The sequence below is a fragment of the Dipodomys spectabilis genome, unplaced genomic scaffold, assembly GCF_019054845.1.
Source record: "Dipodomys spectabilis isolate Male_0828 unplaced genomic scaffold, ASM1905484v1 ptg000136l, whole genome shotgun sequence".
Lineage (NCBI taxonomy): Eukaryota > Metazoa > Chordata > Mammalia > Rodentia > Heteromyidae > Dipodomys > Dipodomys spectabilis.
In genome coordinates this window covers 3,875,330-3,895,750 of record NW_024870813.1, presented here as the reverse complement: position 1 = coordinate 3,895,750, position 20,421 = coordinate 3,875,330, and positions in this window count along the sequence as shown.

Sequence of the window (20,421 nt, the reverse complement as noted above, 5' to 3'; positions counted from 1 at the left end):
AAGGATTAAATAAAAAAGTAATGAGACTGGCTTGTCTTCTTTTTTATGGTTACTTGTGGAGCACTACTCTATCACTTTCTGCTGTGAAATCATACTTCTTTTTCTTCCTTTAGAAAACACATTTGGCCATCTGAAATGAGAAATTCTGTCAAACTTGTGGTTGTACCATGGAGAGTGACCCACTGGGAATGGAAGAGCTGCCATATTGAGGAGGACAGGCAATTTCTGAAATTCTGAAGCCACAGGCTGTCCTCTCTTAAAAGGAACTTGAGAAGAAAATTAGTGGAAATTGGCTCTAGCATTCTGTGTGTGTGTGTGTGTGTGTGTGTGTGTGTGTGTGTGTGTGTGTGTATTTGTGTGTGTGTGTGTGAACTTCCAACTTAATGGAAAGCTAAATATTTGAAGCTACTACAGCAAATTTGTCAAAGCTCATTTTTATTAACCTTGTAAAAGTCACTTCTTTGTGTCTCTCCTTCCTTTCTTCATTTTTATTCTGTTGACAAGCATATTTTTCTGTACCTAGGAAATCATACTCCCGTTGAATATTCTCCCATCCCACCACTGCCACCACCAAAGTTTTGTTTCCAGGTTATTTCTCTGGTACTTGGTTCAAACTAACATTGAGGTTTAAACTCAGGGCCTGGGCACTCACTATACTTTAACTTTTTCATTCAAAGCTGATGCTCCAAAATTTCAGCCACACCTCTACTCCTGACTTTTTACTGGTTCACTGGAGATAAAAATCTCAAGGGCTTCCCTGCCAGGGCTGGCTTTGAACTGCAATCCTCAGACCTCAGCCTCCTGTGAAACTCAGATAGCAGGAGTAAACCCAGCAAGAGTTACCATTTATTAATCAGGAAATTTACACAGGAAAGTAAAGCAATAGGGCTGGGGTGTGGCTCAAATGGTAGAGAATTTACATAGGAAATGTGAGGACTTGTTTTAAAACCCTATTACTGAAAAAAAGATATCTAATAAATTAATAGATGTAGCTTAGGTTAAAGTAAAAGGAAGTACATTCCAAGTAGATCAGGGCCTCAGGTTTTCCTGAACTTTGTTTTCAGCCCACCCTCTTGTGAAGACCTAGGTCCTAAGTTTTAATGAACTTGGCTGTTTGACCACATAGGGTATGAGCCCTCTCTGCCTAAACTAGAGAGTTCCATGGGAATACAAAGCCTTCTTTACTGTACTTCCAGTGAAAATTCAATAGATGAGTCAGTCATGGGCCTCCCTGCTATACTGGAAGAAAAACATGTCCAGCAAAGAACAAAGGACCCAGTGAAGATCTAGAATATTTCCCACAAGTCTGAAGCCTTTCTCAAATAGCTTAATTAGCACGTTTTAATTAGTTGTTCTGGAAAAGAGACAGTTCAGAATTATCAGCAAATGAGGCATTCAGATGGCTGGGCTTTCTCTCAAAGAAGCAATAACTGAAAGATGATCTTTTTCTCATTCTCAGAAAGAAGAGGGTTCAAAATCCACCTTAAATGATCATACAGACCTTCCCTTTCTCTGAGAATTTCACTTCTGGGATTATAGCCATATTTGATGTCGTAGGATATGACAAATCAGAAAAGTAGACTATACCAAGCAAGTGAGTTTTGAGCTTCCCTTGGCCAACAATGGCTTGATTTCATCCCCACTTATTCCTACCTATAGATGGGTAAATCATAAGAGCTCTATGCCATAGCATAAGATACCACAGCCATATTAATCAGGTATTTTCACTTCAAATCATATAAGTTCATCACTAGTATATAGAACATACATATTGTCAGCTTTGGAAAAGCTCTAGACAAACACTGAGCTGGGCCTCTGCTTCCAAGAGAGTCGGTCATGTTTTCTTTTCTTGGGCAGAGGATACCTAATCACATGATCAAAGCACATTACCAAAAACTTCACCTAATTAGAAACTGTCATTCTGCAATGTATTCAAGTTCACCCAGGATTAAAAACTTGGATAAAGTCATAAGATGCAAGAACTTACAAAGAGGAGGTACAATGCTTGATAAGAAATGTACTCATTATCTTGCCCATGTAATCGTAACCCCTCTGTACAGCATTTTCACAATAAAAAAACAAAAACAAAACAAAAAAAGATGCAAGAACTTTAACAAAAGTTTCTATTTTGGTTATAGTGTTTTTTATTCCACATGTAAACTAAGACATTTTAAAGAAAAAAATTATTACTGAGCACCAGTGGCCCATGGTAATCCTAGCTCTACAGGAAGCTGAGATCTGAGGATCGAGGCTTGAAGCCAGGCTGGGAAGTAAAGTCTGTGAGATTCTTATCTCAAATTAACCAGTAAAAAGCCAAAATGGAGCTGGGGTTCATGTGATAGAGTGCCAATCTTGATTTAAAAAGCCAAAGGATAATGTCCAGCTCCTGAGTTCAGATCCTAAACAACACAAAACAAAACAAGACAAAAAAAGAAAATGAAATTATATTTTATAAATTTATAAGTATATTTATATGTATTAGACTATTTCTATATCCACAGTTCAACCATAATGCAAAATTGTCCTCTTGTTGAATTTATTGCTAAGGGAAATTGTTTCCCCAAATCAAGGCAGAAATGAAACCAACTGAGGGCTCTTCCAATCCCAGGAATCCTCCAGTGATACAGGAGGCCTCTAGCTCCACCCATGTAATTTAGCAGTGAGCCTAGGCAACCCTGTAAGTGCTCAAGTCATTCCTCCAGTAACTAGCCATGGGATGAGAAACTTTCAGCTTATTGAAAAACTCTCCCTAGTGCACTTGTCCCTGGTCAGACATCAAGGAGCCCAGTGAACAGTGGATGAGCAGATGGACAGATTTTCTCTATACACTGAATGGCTCATTTCATCCTTGCTCCATTCCTGTTTGTCCTTCAGTCACATTTCTCTTTCATTAGAGAAGTCCCACGGCCTTTCATCCTACCCATTGCTATCTGTGTAGCCTATTTTGGATTTCAGTAAAGACAACACTTGTTGAAGGATGCCTTCTGTGGATCTGCAGGTCACTTGAAGCCCTGTTGTCACATGTCCTAAGAAACATATTTCCCCATGGCAATGATGTACTTGCCTTTCTTATCTGACTTTCTCACCAGACCACAGGTGCTATAAAAGCCAGTGACCATAACAGGGTGCTAGTGGCTTATATTTTCAATTCTAGCTACTCCAAAGGCTGAGATTAACAAATTGCTGGACTGGAGGCCTGACTCAAGTGGTAGAGTACCAGTAATGAGCAAATGTCAAGCAAAGCCTTGAGTTCAAGCGCCAGTACACACACACACACACACACACACACACACACACACACACGAAGTCAGTAAACCAAGCACAGTTGGCTCACACCAGTAATCCTAGCTACACAGAAAGCTTCAATCTGAGGATGGTAGTTCAAAGGCAGCCTGGGCAGAAAAGTCCATGAGAATCTTATCTCCAACTACCAAAGCCAGAAGTGGAGCTGTGGCTCAAAGCACTAACCTTGAACAAGAAGGGTATGGGCAGTGCCCAATTGCAGAGTTTAAGCCCAAGGTCTGGCACAAAAACAAAAAAGTCAGTGATTATGTATGTTTTTGTTTTTGTTTCTATTTTGTAATTAAATTGTTTTATTCAAATTTTCAATAGATAATACATTTAGGAGGCATAGATATTTTAAAGTAGAAAAGCTTTCAGAGTAAAAATTAAGCCTTCTACCTACCCCAATGCCTCCACCATCCAGTTCCCCCAGAACATAGGTTTCTCCATTAGAGTGTCCTTTCTCCCTGCCACCCTACCTCCCTGCCTCTCTTCTTCCCTCTCTCCCTTTCTTCCTCCCTCCTTCCATCCTTCTCCCTCTCTTCATTTCCTCCTTCTCTTTCTTTTTTCCTTTTCTCTTAAACATAAATGGTTGCATACTAAGCAATCTTGCACCTGTTTAAAAATAATCTTATATTGCAGCATTACTCACCATATCCAAGACAGGAAAAATTGATGAAGAAAATGTGTTATTATGTATAGTAAATAATATCAGCATTTCCCCCCCCCCATGGGGCAAATTGTCTTTAGTGTGGTTTATAAAGTTTATGAGTTCTATGAGCTTTGACAATACAGTTATTTCTTCCACACTGGGTGATATGTACATTTCTTTCCTTTTGCTTAGTGTCAGCTGTTCCCTCTTTCCTGCTCATTCCCTCCCTCCCATCGCTGCCCTTGAGTTGTTTAGTTCATTTTGATCAATGACCAGTGCATCTGATGGGCTCTGCTGTTGTATGTTTTCCCCAGTTTCCCTCTGTTTCTGTGTCTTCCTCCTTGTTTCCCTCATCTGTGAACATATATACCATATATGTGGTCAGCAGCATGGGGTCATTTAGTAATGTTTGGACAAGATGAGTGGAGATCCTTTGTTTCTTGAGTCCGGTTTACTTTGTCATATCTCCTTATGTTTTGGATTTAACATCCACTTATCAGGGAGAGCATGTGCCATTTGCCTCTTTGCTCTTGGCTTACCTCACTCAACATGATTTTTTCTAGTTCCATCCATTTCCCTGTGAATGCCATTTACTTTGTCCTTTCTAAAGGCTGCATAATATTTCATTGTATATAGGTACCACAATTTTTGGATCCATTCATCTGTGGTGGGACATCTGGGTTATTTCCATATCCTGGCTATTGTGAACAGTGCTGCAATGAACATGGAGGTGCATGGGTCCTTGTATACTGGTTCCTGTTGTTCAGAATAGATGCCAAGGAGTGGTATGGCTGGGCCATAGAGAAGGTCAATCTTTAGCATTCTGAGGACCCTCCAGACTGCTTTCCAAAGTGGTTGTATAAGTGTACATTCCCACCAGCAGCACAATAGGGTTCCTCTTTCTCCGCATCCCCTCCAGCATTTGTCATTGGCTGACTTTAGGATGTGGGCCATTTTGACTAAGGAAAGGTGGTATCTCAGGGTTGTCTTTATTTGCATTTCCTTTACAACCAGGGATGGTGAACATTTCCTCATATTTTTCTTTGCCATTTTTATCTCTCCTTCTGAGAAATCTCTCTTTAGTTCCCTTGCCCATTTAGTAACTGGTTTGTTAGGTTTGGGAGGGATTAGTTTCTTCACTTCCCTGTATATACTGGATATTAGCCCCTCCTCTGATATATTGCTGGTAAATATTTTTTCCCAGGTAGTTGGCTGTCTTTCTAGTTTGGTTGCTATGACTTTAGCTGTGCAGAAACTTTTTATTTTATTTTTTATTCTTTTTAATTTTTTATTTTATTTTTTTTCATTTCACTTTATTTCATTTTTTTGTGAACATACTGTACAGAGGGGTTACAATTACATGGGCAGGATAATGCATACATTTCTTATCAAGCATTGCAGCCTCCTCCTTTGTTTACCCTTCACATCCCTTCCCAGCCTCCCCCCCACCCCCCCACTCAATCCTCCCCCCCCCCCACCAACGTTGTAAAGCTCATTTTCGATATGACAACTTGTACTTCTCATTGTTGCAACAGGCCCACCTGTATCCTTAAATGACTTGTTTTTCCCCATCTCCTCCACAAGTTATACTAACATCAAATATATTGAAAGCAGGGGTTATACTGTGGGGGAGGGACATACAAAGCAACAAAGAAATAATCTTATAAATGTGTTAGAAACAAATGCATGAAAGAAAAAAACATTAAAATACATATCTAAGGGTTCATTTTCCTAACATCACATTATCTGACATTTTCCTCTTGACTCATACATATACTAGATATTGCAAATAAGGGAAACCATGGGACCTATGATTCTTTGGGCCTGGCTTACTTCACTTAATATAATTTTTTCCAAGTTTTTCCATTTCCTAACAAAGGGGGCAATGCCATTCTTTCTGATGGAGGCATAGAATTCCATTGTGTATATACACCACATTTTCTTGATCCATTCATCTACTGAGGGGCATCTGGGTTGGTTCCATATCTTAGCTATGGTAAATAATGCTGCAATAAACATAGTTGTGCTGGTAGCTTTAGTGTGGTCTTGTTTGTAAACATTTGGGTAAATGCCCAAAAGTGGGATTGTTGGGTCATAGGGGAGCTCTATGTGAAGTCTTTTGAGGAACCTCCATACTGCTTTCCAAAGTAGTTGAACAAGTTTACATTCCCACCAACAATGAAGTAAGGTTCCCTTCTGTCCACATCCCCTCCAGCATCTGTTGCTAGAGTTCTTGATTTTTGCCATTCTAACTGGAGTGAGGTGGTATCTCAATGTTGTTTTGATTTGCATTTCTTTTATGGCTAGGGATGTTGAGCATTTCTTCATGTGTCTATTGGCCATCCTTCTTTCTTCTTCAGAGAAGTTTCTCTTTAAGTCTTTAGCCCACTTATTTATTGGGCAGTTGAAACTTTTTATTTTAAAGTAGTCCAATTTGTTGAGTCTCTCTCCAATTTGTTGTGACCCTGGGACTCTGTTCAGGAAGTTCCTTCCTGTGCCTTAAGTTCAAGTGTCTCTCCTACTCTGTCCTGCAGTAGTTTCAGAGATTCCGGTTTGATGTTAAGGTCTTTAATCCATTTTGTTGATGTTGGTGCATGGTGATAGGCTGGGGTCCACTTTTAATTTTCTGCATGTGGCCACCCAGTTTTCCCAGCACCAGTAGTTGAAGAGGCTGTGTTTCTTCCACTGTATGTCTTTGGCTCCATTGTTAAATATCAGCTGACTGTAGGGGTGTGGTTTTAATTCTGGATCTTCTATTCTATTGCATTGGTCTTGGGGTCTGTTTTTGTGCCAGTACCATGCTGTCTTTGTTATTACAGCTCAATAGTAGAGTTGGAAGTCTGGCATCAAGATCCCTCCTGTGTTGTCTTTTTTTGAATAGAATTGTTTTGGCTATTCTAGGTCTTTTGTTGTTCCATATGAATTTTTGGACTGTTTTCACTTTTTTAGAAATGTACGTCATTAGGATTTTAATAGGAATTGCATTGAATTTGTATATCAGTTTTGGCAGTATGGCCATTTTCACATATTGTCTGCCTATCCAAGAGCACGGAAGGTCTTTCCATTTCCTGGTGTCCTCTATCATTTCTTTAAGTTTTTATAGTTTTCATTAAATAGTTCTTTTACATCTTTGGTTAGGTTAATTCCTAAATAGTTTATTTTTTTTTGAGTTCACTGTGATTGGGGTTCTTTCCTTGATTTAACTTTCTGCTCATATATTGTTGGTGTACAGAAAGGCAACTAATTTTTGTGGGTTAATTTTGTATAATGCTACTTTGCCGAAGTATTTTACAAGTTCTAAGAGTTTGGAGGTGGAGTTTTGGGGATCATGGAGATATAATATCATGTCATCTGCAAAAATGAATAGTTTAACTTCTTCCTTCCCTATGTGGATCCCTTAAATGTCTTTTCTTGCCTTATTGCTCTGGTTAATGGTTCCAGAACTATATTGAAGAGGAGTGGTAAGAGTGGGCATCCTTGCCTTGTTCCTAATTTTAGGAGAATTGGTTGTAGATTTTTCCCCATTAAGTATAATATGGGCTATTGGTCTGTTGTATATGGCTTTTATTGTTTTAAGGAATGTTCCTTCTATTCCTATTTTCTCCAGAGTTTTTAACATGAATGAATGTTGTATCTTATCAAAAGCCTTTTCTGCATCAATGGAGATGTGGTTCTTGACCTTGGATTACATTTATTGATTTATGTATGTTAAACCATCCATGCATCTCTGCGATGAAGCATACTTAGTCATAATGTATGATTTTTTTAAATATGTTTCTGAATTGTGTTGGCTAGAATTTTGTTAAGGATCTTTGCATCTGTGTTCTTCAAGAAGATTGGTCTGTAGTTCTCTTTTTTTGTTGGGTCATTGCCTGGTTTGGAGATGAATGTGATACTGGCTTTGTAGAATGAGTTTGGGATAGCTCCCTCTGTTTCTATTTCTCAGAAGAGTCTGAGGAGTATGGGTATTAGTTCCTCTTTAAAGGTCTTATAGAATTCCATAGTGAATCCATCTGGGCCTAGATTTTGCCTTGTTGGAAGACTTCTGACTGCTTCCTCTATCTCATTGTTAAGATATTGGCTTATTAATGGTTCATTTCTTCTTGATTCAGTTTAGGCAATTTGTATTTCTCTAAAAATTCATCTATTTCTGCTAGGCTTTCTTTCCTTAGCAAGTATAGATTCTGGAAATAATTTTTTATAATTGTTTGTATGTCTTGGCTATTTCTTGGAATTTTTCCTGTAGCATCCCTGATCTTATTGATTTGGGCTTCCTCTCTTCTTTTTTAGTTAATCTTGCCAAAGGTCAATTTATTGATTTTTTTCATAAAAACAGCTTTTTGTTTTATTAATTTTATTTATATTTTCTTAGTTTCTATCTTGTTAATTTCAGTTCTTATTTGGTCATCTCACTCTGTCTAGTAACTGTAGGTTCAATTTTTTTTCATGCTTTTCTGGAAGTTTTAGTTGCAACATGAGATTATTTACTTGGTCTGTCTCTATTTTCTTGATGTGGGCACTGAGAGCGGTAATTCGCCCCTCAGGACTGCTTTTGCTGTGTCCCACAGGTTTCTTTATGATGTATATTCATTATCATTAAATTGTAGGAACTTTTTTTGGGGGGGGGGTCTGGTCATGGGACCTGAACTCTGGGCTTGGGCGCTGTCCCTTAGCTCTTCAGCTCAAGGCTAGCTCTCTACCACTTGAGCCACAGTGCCACTTCTGGCTTTTTTCTTTTTGCTTATGTGGTGCTGAGGAATCGAACCCAGGGCCTCGTGCATGCAAGGCAAGTGCCTTCCCAGCCCCAAATAGTAGGAACTTTTTAATTTCTTCCTTAATTTCTTCTGTTACCCAGATGTTGCTCAGAAGTGTGCTGTTCAATATCCATGTATTTGAGTAATTTCTATACTATACTTTGTTACTGAGAACCAGCTTGATTCCACTGTGGTCAGATAGGTCAGATAGGGATTATGTCAATCCACTTGTATTTCCTTAAATTCCTTGTATGAACTATGATATGGTCTATTTTGGAGAAAGTTCCATGGGCTGCTGAGAAAAATGTGTACTGTGTAGTTTTAGGGTGGAAAACTTGATGGATGTCAATTAGTTCTGCTTGAAATATGGCATCACTTAATTTGGTGGCTTCTTTGCCAAATCTCTGGTTGGTAGAATTGTTCTTTGGTGAGAATGGGGTATTAAAGTCTCCTGGTGTTATAGTATTTGGATCTATTTTATTCTGTACGTTTGAGAGTATTTGTTTAACATATTTGGGCGCACCAATGTTTTGGGAGTGTAAGTTGATAATGATAATATCCTCTTCTTGGATTATTCCCCATATTAATATGTAGTGTCCTTCTTTTTCTTTTTGTATTTTAATGAAAAGTTCATTTTGTCAGATATCAGGATGGCAACTCCTGCTTTCTTGCTGTGAGCATTCGCATGGTAGATCTTTCTCCATTCCTTCTCTGAATTTGTTTTTATGTTTGGCTGTGCGGGGGAGGGGAATCTCTTAAAGGCAACAGATGGATGGATCTTGTTTTCTGAACCAATCTGCAGTTCTTTTTCTTTTGATTGGTGAATTGAGCCCATTAATATTTATGATTGTTATAGACAGATGCATTGTTTCCTGTCAATTTCCTGCTTTCCTAAGTTTTTTCTTCTTTCCTTTCCTCCTGTGCTTACTAAGTTGGACTTCTAGTGATATCTGTCTGATGTGGATCCCTGTTCTTGATTGTTTTCTTCAGGTTGTGTTCCCCCTCTTCATATTCTGTGTAGTGCTGGATTATTATTTATGAATTCATTTAGCTTTTCTTTACTATTAAAAATTTTAGTTTCTCCACTGAATGTGAATGCCAGCTTTGCTGGGTAAATCAGTCTGAGCTGGCAGTTACTGGTTCTCAGGGCACGGATTGTACTTTCCCAGACTTTCCTTGCATTCAGTGTCAGTGTGGAGAGATCTGCAGTGATTCTGATTTTTCCCCCATTATAGTATAGCTCCTTCTTTGTTTTTGCTGCATATAAGATTGTTTCTCTATTATTCAGATCTATTATTGTTACTATAATGTGCCTAGAAGTGTTTCTCCTGGGATCCTGTTTGTTAGATGTTCTATATATTTCTGTTATGTAGATAAGATGTTCTCTTTTAAGATAGGGAAATTTTCATTGATAATCTTACTGAATAGTTGCTGCATTCCCCTGTTCAGGTATTCCTCACCTTCAACCACTCCAATTATAATTGGCACTGTCTGCTTGTTCTTGGATTTCCCTTTGGCACAATTTAAGTGATTTTTCCATATCTGTGACTTTTTTCCAGTTGCTGCATTTTGTCTTCAGTATCTGATATTCTAATTTCCATTTCATTCATTCTGTTAACTATGGCTTCTATTGTGGTTTGCATGGAGGAAATTGAGCCATTTATGGCTTCTATCTTGGTTCTCAGAGTATTAATCCCATCTCTTAATGAGGTGTGTACTGCATCTATTTTTGCATGCTCCCCTGTTTGAAATCCTGTATCTCTTTTGATATTTTGTTTCTGTGTTCTTTAAATTTCTGATGTATTTCTGGCTTTAATTCTTGAGCCATTGCCTCCAGCATCTCTTGGATGTAGCTTTTGTCTTCCATTCCTGCTTTGCTTCCACTGGGGCTCTCCCCTGGGTGGCTGCTGGCTTTTGGGAGTAGCTTGCTATCCTGGGTATTGATGAATCTTGTAATTTTTCTCTGTGATTTTCACATGTGGATTCAGGGATTATTGGAGACTAATCTAAACTCTGTTTTGGTCAACAGGTGGCTATCTTTGCTTGGTTCTGGGTTGGTCCCTGGATCCATTGATGAAGCTCGCTCTTGGCCCTGGGTTGGCTGAGAGAGTCTGTATCTGGTCTTGGTTCTGTTGGGGGGAGAGGCTGACCTCCAGCTGCTAGTCTGATCCATGTAGGGCTCTCAGCTGTCTGCTGGAGATCACAGGCAGCTGCTGCCTTTAGCCAAGGACTAAGAAGCCTAGACTGCTCATGCTTCCTCCTGTGGGTGCTCTTGGTGAGACCAGGTGGTCTAGATGTATTCTACTAGTTGCTGGAGTCTGCTATGAGTTCCTGACTATAATCAGGTGCTGGTGGCCTGAGCTGTCCAATCCCTGGCCTGGGATATACAACTCAGGCTCTGGTGGGACTTAGGCTTCTGGTTCTCCTGCCCTGGACACACAGGTCTTTTGCCAACATGGGTGCAATTCCCAGGGGGTGCAGTTCCCTGCTTTCCCCCCTTCTACTGAGGCATGTGCTCAGCTTCTAATTTCAAGCAGGACAGGTGTGTTGTGTAGCTCAGGCACCTGATCCCCAGACCTGGCCTTAGCTCCTGGTCCCCTGCCTGGGGCATGCCCATTGGACCTGTGCTGCTGGGTATCCTGCTTGAGGTACGCAGCCTGGGTACACCGGCTGGCTGCTGTTGCCCACGGGTGCTCTTCCCAGTTTGGGCATTTAATCTCCCTCCCAGGGGCACTCTTGATCAAGCCTGGCAGGCTGGATGTACTCCACAGGCTGGTGGGGCACTTGAACAGTTCCCAGTTTTAGTGGGACCTGTAGTCCAGTTGGTGGTGGGGGTCTGGGTCAAGCTCTGGGGGGTTACTGCCAGCACTGGTATCCCTTGCGGGGGTACACTGTCTCCTGCAGGGTACTCACCTTGGAGCTAGTTGGAAACTCTCCAGCGGTGCTGTGGCAGATCGCTGTTTCTGTGTGATGTAGGTCGCTAGTTACCACTATATTCTGCATTCGGTTGAGATGCTTGTGGGCTGGGCAGGGTGGTGGTGGTGGCTCTGTGTCTGTGTTTTTCCCATCTCTGCCTCTGTTGATGCTGTCTGGGTTGGCACCACAGGCATTTTATATGCTGGCCTCTGGCAGAAGGGTGGAGGAGGGGTCTTGACGCAGGTTCTGAGCTCTGAGATTTCTGTCTCTGTTTTCATTCTCTGGGTCAGCACCAGCACCTTGGGAGTCTTCTGCACTGGCATTCTGCAGCCCGACCCCTGTATTCTGGGGTTTCCTCCTTGGCAGTGAGGCCAAGTAGTTTTGGCGGGATGGGGTGGCACCGTTCCAGTAAGGGGTTGGCGAAAGGTCTTTGTGCAGGTTCCAAGCTCTGAGGTTTCTCTGTTTGAAATCAGTGGGTCCAGCACTGCCTCCTTGGGCATCTTTTGTGCTGGTGTTCTGCAGACAGTCCATTGTGGCTGGGGTCTCTGGCAACCCCGGACCGGGCCAGCCGAGGTTTGGCATGGAGCTTTGCAGCCAGCACAGCTTGGGGGAAGAGTCTTCACACTTTTCTGTTTTGAAATTCTTCCTTTTCTTTTTTTTCCTTTTTTTTTCACCTCCTGTTTTTCTCTGGGTGTTCGGCTTTTTGCTGTTCTCAGTCTCTTGGGGAAATTAAGCATTAGAACTCAAACTCTATTTGGTTGGAGAGAACTGTGGTGTTTCCCTACTGTCCTATCACCATCTTTGCCCTGCTCAACCATGTATGTTCTATGTATAATAAATAATAAGTAGCAGGGCCAATCACATAGTACTTGCTTAAAAATGTTTAATAAATAGATTTATAATTAATCAAGAATATACAACTCAGTAGAAACTACAGATAAGCCAGGCAGAAGGTAAGAACATGTGTGGACTTCTAACAACCTGCATCACGGTGAGACAAGTCAGAAATTAAAAAAAAAATTATATCAGTTTCAAATGATTCTCCAACCTGACCATCTCTGTAATTTCTGCATTGGTATCTATCCAGTACATTCAGGTCCACAAATGTGTGCTATAATACAAAGACAGAAAACATGAGTCTTTTATAAATTAAAGAAAAAACTTAAGCTCTCATTTCTTACTAGTGTGATCCTGAGGAAGACATCCGACCTCTCTAAATAGTTACTTGCTTATAAAAAGCTAGTAATGATTCTATAAGGTAGGGCATTTGGAAGAATTTTCCCAATGATAAAAGGCTAGGCTAGAAATGGTTCTCCTGATGGAAACAAAACAGAATGTCAAGTGCTAACACACATACAATTTCAGGATTTGGGAGCCCCAAACAAATTCCTGCAACAACCTGATACCAATAGCAATGACAGAGACTGTGAACATGATGCCTGGGGGGGCTCCCCCCTGCAGCCCTCCTCTCCAGACAGATGGCACTGCTGCTTCTGCCAAAGGGAAGGCTGGAAGCCCAGTCCATTTAAATAGATTCCATTCCATCGGACTGTCTCACAATACTCACTGTATTTGCCACCAAGCTCAACAATGTATAAAGGCCACTGAGGTGCAAGCACAAGCTAAATGAGTCTGGGCTTATGAGCTGGGATGACCTCTCACTAGTCATTCAAAAACTGCTCTCTTAGAGGCCAGCTGACACTGTGGAATATGAAGGGAAAATGGCTGAAGGAACAGCTCAGAAGGCCATGTATTAGTGTGCACAGGAATTAATTATAGCCCTGCTATAATTAAGGACATACTACTTCACACAAAATATCTGAAAGTAAGACCCTCCGTAGACCAGGTCAAGAAGAATAATAGAATGGGGAAAGCAAGATTCAACAAATTGTCAAGTAGGCCATCTTGAAATTGACTCTTTTTTATAGCCATTAAAGGAATGCAGAAGAAAAGACAGAGGTAGACAGAAGTGGAAGGAGTTCCAACCTGGAGAAAGTAACTAACAGTGTGGGGCCAAGGCCGTAGATATAGGTAGAACTCATGGCTGTGATCTGGAGAGTTGGCTCAGAAAGAAGCTGCTTCCTGGGGCTGGGAAGGTAGCTCAGTGGTAGAGCGCTTGCCTTGCATCCCTGAGGCCCTGGGTTCGATTCCTCAGCATCACATAAGCAAAAAGAAAAAAAGCCTGAAGTGGCGCTGTGACTCAAGTGGTAGAGCACTAGCCTTGAGCTGAAGAGCTGAGGGACAGAGCCCAGGCCCAGAGTTCAGGCCCCACGACCAGACCCCCTCCCAAAAAAAGAAACTGCTTACTGTCTACTGTTCAGAGATGCAAGGGCCCCCCTTGTGGCTTTTGCATAGTCTGGGTAAGTGTTTGTTGACTATGGTTCACTGCTAATCTCAAATTGACTCAGAGTTGACTTGCCATTGGTAGCAGCCTTTTCAGGAACACTGTGTGGAAAAAGAGCCATCAATGGGTAACTACAAGCCATCCAATGTGAGCCCCATGGATTTCCTCACCAAAGCATCCTGTGCCTGGGAGCTCCTAAGTCCAGGTCTCTCTGTCTGCTAATTGCTTCCCATATTCCTTACCTCCCTTAGGAAATGTGCCATCAAAAAAGGAAAAAACAAAAACAAAAACAAAAATAGAAAGCCCAGTCAAATCTGCTGATGTTTCTGCCTTTGAGGAGATTAGAGCTTAAGTCAGACACTAATGATGGAGTTATTACCAAATGCACTAGCTGAATGCAAATGACTCTCATCCATCTATGTGTGAGCCACCCCAGCACCCCCTGAGAAATTCATTCTCCTTCCTGTATATTTAGTTAGTGAAGAAACATCCGGGGAAGATGCTGTTTGGCTTTGAGAAGCAAATCTTCTAGTGATCACGGGAACTAAAAACATCAGTTTTGAAAAATGGAAATTTTGTGTGAGCAGCTCCTATGGGAAGACTCTTGTTTTGCATCTGGTTTCAGAAGGGGGAAACTCTATTGACATTCATCAGAGATTCCAGCAAAACCCTGCCAGCACCCCCTCCCAACTTTCTGCAAATCCTCTTAATGAATCCCAAGACAAAAGAGAACAGAGCTACATAATATCCCCAAAGCAAGCTTTAGCCCTCAAACATGGACTATCATTTGGATATAAAAATAAATTAAAATATCCCCTTGTTCTATAAAATTTGTTATTTTTCTGTCTTGCTTGTGAGGATTTATTCCTCTAGAGTAGGTAAATAGAGCATTGGGATTCTTGCAAGAGGGTACTTTTGCCTGGCTGAAGCCTCAACCCTCAGAAGAAATGAGACAGCCAATGTAAAAAGGGAATGGAGATTTCCTCTAAACTATACAGTGAGGAGTTTTGTTGGGAAGGTTCTGAGTCCCTGTATGCAGCTCAAAGAGCAGTCGTGGCTTAAAAAGAGTTGCAAACAAGAGTGCATACAAGTTAATTTCACATGCACACACACCCAAGCACAAAAAACACATCCTCCCCATTTTTTTCTTCTGAAAGCCATATGATTTATCTCATGTCTGTATTAATTTGCTTTGTTCATGTATAAGGAGTATCTTCCTTTTGCCAATACTGGCCACCTATATGGACTTTTCTGTTGATCACACTACCTATCCCTTCCATACTGTGAAGATCTTCAGCTCTTGATCTCAAGATTGGCTCATTGTCTTTCAACAATTTGCAATGTACCTCACTATGCACCTTTTGTTTTTCTTATGTTTTCTGAGCATTGTGTATTTGTAAAATTTTTTGTAACTATTATGTTAACTTTTCAAAATTGTACCACATTCTCATCTATGACTCAAATTGCACAGTAGAATAGTTAGTATAATGCCATAGACTAGATCTACGAACAACCATTCTCTCTGTACTGGTCATGTCTATGGATTGGCCTCCATAGTCACTTGCTCTTTTCTCTATCATCTCTTTTTGGTGGTTATATGACAATGTACTATTTTTTTTCAATACGGATGGAATTTTTCAATTCTAGAATGTCTATTTCTATTTCCTAATATATTCATCCACTCATGTACTATGAATATAGCCTTTTGTTTTACCCTGATCAATATCAATATCATAGCCATTTTGTGTGTGTGTGTGTGTGTGTGTGTGTGTGTGTGTGTGTGTGCGTGTGTGTGTGTGTGTGCTGCGCGTTGATATTGGGGCTTGAACTGGTGCTGTCTGTTAGCTTGTTTACTCAAATATAGGGTTCTACCACTCTAGGCATAGCTCTACTTCCAGGTTGTTGTTGGTTAATTGAAAATAAAAGTCTCATAGACTTTTCTTCCCAGGATTCCTCAGATCTCAGCCTCTTGAGTAGCTAGGATTATAGACACAAGCACCTGTACATTATAGCTACTTTTAAATTTTATAGGCTGGTCCCCATACCTGCATCATCTTGAGATTGTCTCCTTTTATATTCTTTTTCTATTAAGTGTAGGTAAGCTTTCTCTGTGAAAGAACAGAGAGTAAAAATTGTAGGTTTTATGGGAGGCATATATATAATTGTTGTCAGATATCCTTTTTTGTTGGTTATATTTTGTTTTGTGTAAAAATCCTTTAAAAATTTAAGGGGAAATCCTAGGCAATGAGTCATACAATAAATGATCTGGGTAGTCATTTTGGTCCACATACTTGTTGGCTGACACCTGCTTTTGAGAGCATGTTTCTTACTCTTGGAACTTCATATGCAGAATATTTGGAGTACATCCTGAACATCATCAGTGCTAAGTGGTGGAGAGCTTGGATTCTTTTTGTTTTCCCTGATGAGTGCTCTTTCTTTTATTTCAGTAAGCAATTATCTTGGATGAGCTCAAAGTACAAAGCCATTTCTTGGGCAATCAAGACTGTCTGAGTTCATATTCACCTTTACCTCAGTTACTTTGAATCTCTTAAATAGGATTAAGGGAATCCTCTATCTGTTCTACCCCTCCAGAATTCTCCTCTTCAGTGGCTAGTTTTCTGACTTAACTTTTTGTGACTCACACCAAAATACTTCAGGTTAACTTTTTTTTTCTTTTGGACATCTCCATCTATCATTAGGATCTATGCCTCTCCACACACATGTGTTTGATCTTAAATTAAAAGTTATAGGTCAGTAACTCCCTCAGGTAATTCCACTCCTGAATGTGAGTACCAGGATGTTCTTTAGTGCCGCAGCAAGCAGTATTTTAAAATTCCTTCCCTCATTTCTTTATTTTCTTTATTTATTTTTGGTGCTAATCCTGGGGCTTGTCCTCGGGGCCTGGGCACTGTTCCTGAGCTTCTTTTGCTCAAGGCCTAGTGTTCGACCACTTGAGCCACACCTCTACTTCTGACTTTTGGGGTATAGTTTATTGGAAATAAACTTCTGGCTTTTCTGCTTGGGCTGATTTTGAATTGTAAACTTTATAACTGAGCCTGCAGCATAGTTAGGATTACAGGTATGAGCCACTCACACCTAGCCTGCACACATTTTTTTTACAGTTATTCTATATAACAGATTCAGTCCAGTAAGATCTTAGATGAGGAGACATCTTTCTATACTGGCATTTGCTAAAACAATGAGTGTAATGTTCTTACTATCAGGTTCTGACAGCATCTTCATCTTACATCCAAATTAAGAAAGAAGTCGGAGTATAGTTGATAGCTATTGATCCAAGATCTCCTGGACCAAATATCAGATTTAATGTTCAGACAAATGCATGCATTCTTAGAGTTCACACATGATAAACACACTGAGGTTATAAAAATGCTGATGCTTACTGTATGATTTATTTCCTAAGATTATTTTCCCATTTACAACAAAACTACAATGCAACACTCTTCAAAACCCTTGTACAGCTAGGTGCTGCTGGCTCACACCTGTAATCTTGTCTATTCAGGAGACTGACATCTGAGAATTGAGTTTCAAAGCCAGCCTGAGCAGAAAAGTCTATGAGACTCTTACCTTCAATTAACCAGCAACAATAATGGAAGAGGAACAGTGGTTCAAGTGGTAGAGTGCTGACCTTGAGCAAAAGAACCAAGGGACAGCCCAGTCAGAGTTCAAGTTGTAGTACCAGCTTGAACTTACTTCAGATCATAAAATTGTTTATTCATTATGAATGGGAATAAAATGTACTGATAATATTCAAAACTTTCCCAAGATAACCAAAGAATAACCACCTTTCTTCTGACCAGTAAAACCCCATATCAGAACTAGAGGTGATTGAAATGAAATGGTCTTTATAATTCTTTTATTGATTGATGATTGATTGATTGCCAATCCTGGGGCCAGAACTCAGGGCCTGGACACTGTCTCTGAGCTTCTTTTGCTCAAGGCTAGCACTCTATAACTTGAGCCACAGCACCACTTCCAGTTTTTTCTGTTTATGTGGTACTGGGGAAATGATCCTAGGGCTTCATGCATGCTAGGCAAAGACTCTGCCATTATTTCACATTCCCAGCCCTCTTAATACATTCTTTAGTACTTTGTTTTGCTCTAGGTTTAGAGAGGAAATATGTCACATGTAACAAAAATATGAACTTGATAATCAGTACCAAATATTTCAGTCTTTCTGTTATTAATAACATAAAACACTGATTTCTTTACAATTTACCATAGGCTAAATAGGGCAAAAAAATGTTAAAAGCTTTATGTTGGCTCACCATTTCATTCATTCTGGTGGAGAATTTTTGCTGGCAGAATCCCAAGGCAGCCCTGGGCCTTACACAGGGAGAAACTATGACCATTCCAGAGACATAACCACACATTCTCAAATAACTCATTAACCCTTTAATTGCTTTAACCCTTTAAATGTAAGTGGATCGATCTATTTATGAGGGCCAAATGCTACTCATCTCTCAAGGATCACACCTGGTCCTACCTTCTAATATTTCATGATGGGCATTAAATTTCAACATAAACTTCAGAAGTCCTCACAGAAGTTAATCCACACTATATTGAAACTGTAACTCCCTGGTAACCATATTTCAAAAGTAAAACTTCTGTCAGGCACCAGTGGCTCACCATGCCTGTAATCCTAGTTACTCAGGAGGCTGAGATCTGAGGATTGTGGCTCAAAGCTAGCCTGTGAAACTCTTATCTCCAATTAACCACAGAAAAGTGGAACTGGCATTGTGGCTCAAGAGGTAGAGCACTAGCCTTGAGCTGAAGAGCTGAGGGACAGCACCCAGGCCCAGACTTCAAACCCCATGACCAACCCTGCTCCCCCAAAAACGTAAAATTTCTACTCACATGTTAACAATTATATTTCTTCTGTCTTAGTTCAGAAATCAGTGGTTGATAACTGTGTGAGTCGCCACTGAAAGGTATCAATTGAGCAATCAGGAGGAAACTGCCAGACACGTACAATCTAGTGTTATAACATCCTTAAATTGAAAATGGCCAAATTCACAATCTAAAATCTCTCTAGACTTAGTCAGATGTAAACTTAGTCAGATGTAAACTTCTAGTTCCATTCTTATGATTGCTTGTGGGAAACTGGTCTTTCTAGACCAAGACTATTTAAGGTACCCATCTATTGTGGAGGGACAAAGAAGGAGCTAGAAAGGAGGATTAGAGAGGGTAGCAGGGGAGGTGACTGTCACCATCAAAGTAGGTTGCATATATGTATAAAAATGTGATAATGAAATCCATTACCTTGTACAGTTAATATAACCCAATTAAAAGAAAGTTCCATTGCTGGGAAGGTGGCTCAGTGGTAGAGTGCTTGTCTTGCATGCATGGGGCCCTGGTTCCATTCCTCAGCACCACATAGGCAGAAAAAGCCGGAAGTGGGGCTGAGGCTCAAGCACTAAACTACAGTTGAAGAGCTGAGCGACAGATTCCAGGCCCAGAGTTCAGGCCCCACAACCGACAAAAAAAAAAAAAGTCCCAAATACCCATCTAACAAGAAATTGAGGTATTCTCATCATAGTATAGATATACACTGCTTCTTTCATCAAGAAAGGAGGATAGTCTTCAGACAGGATCACTAGGGCTCAATAGCTATGTGCATATGATCATATAAAATGATACTTATTGAAATGAACTCCAAGAAATGGAAACAAGAGGTTTTGAGAGTTTTGTTTCTTGTTTTTAATTTCTTTACTGTAATGATACTATACAGAGGAGTTATAGTTACATGAGTAAGGTAATGAGTACATTTCCTATCCAGCATTGTTACCTCCTCCTTTGTTTTTCCCCTATTATCCCTTCCCTTCTCCCTCCCAGACTCCTCCCCTCCCAAGTTGTAAAGTTCTTGTATATTTCATTGTTACAATGTTACCTGTATCCTTGTTTCAGTATTTTGTTATTTCTCTTCCGGTCACCAAATTAGAAAAATGTATATACAAGATGCAGAGCACAGGAATCAAATACAGTGACAACAGGGGTTATAACATGGGGGAAGACCATACAAAAGAAACAAAAAAATCACCTAGTACATTAAAAACAACAGCAACAAAGAAAAAAAAACCTACAAGAGGGTTTCATTATTGCACTCTTTGCAGTTCTTTTTTTTTTTTTTTTTGCTTTTCTTTTCTTGTTTTCTTCTGTTATTTTTTTTCCTTTTGTTGCTTTAAAAAAATTTTCTTTTTTTATTGTGAAAATACTGTACAGAGGGGTTACAATTACATGAGCAAGGTAATGAGTACATTTCTTATCAAGCATTGTGGCCTCCTCCTTTGTTTCCCCTTCCCATCCCTTCCCATCTCACCTCTACCCCCCCCACACACACCAAAGTTGTAAAGTTCATTTTTCGACAAAACATCTTGTACATCTCATGGTTGCAATGAGTCCACCTGTATCCCTATTTAAGCAGTTTGTTTTTTCCCTTCCCCTCCACAAATTAT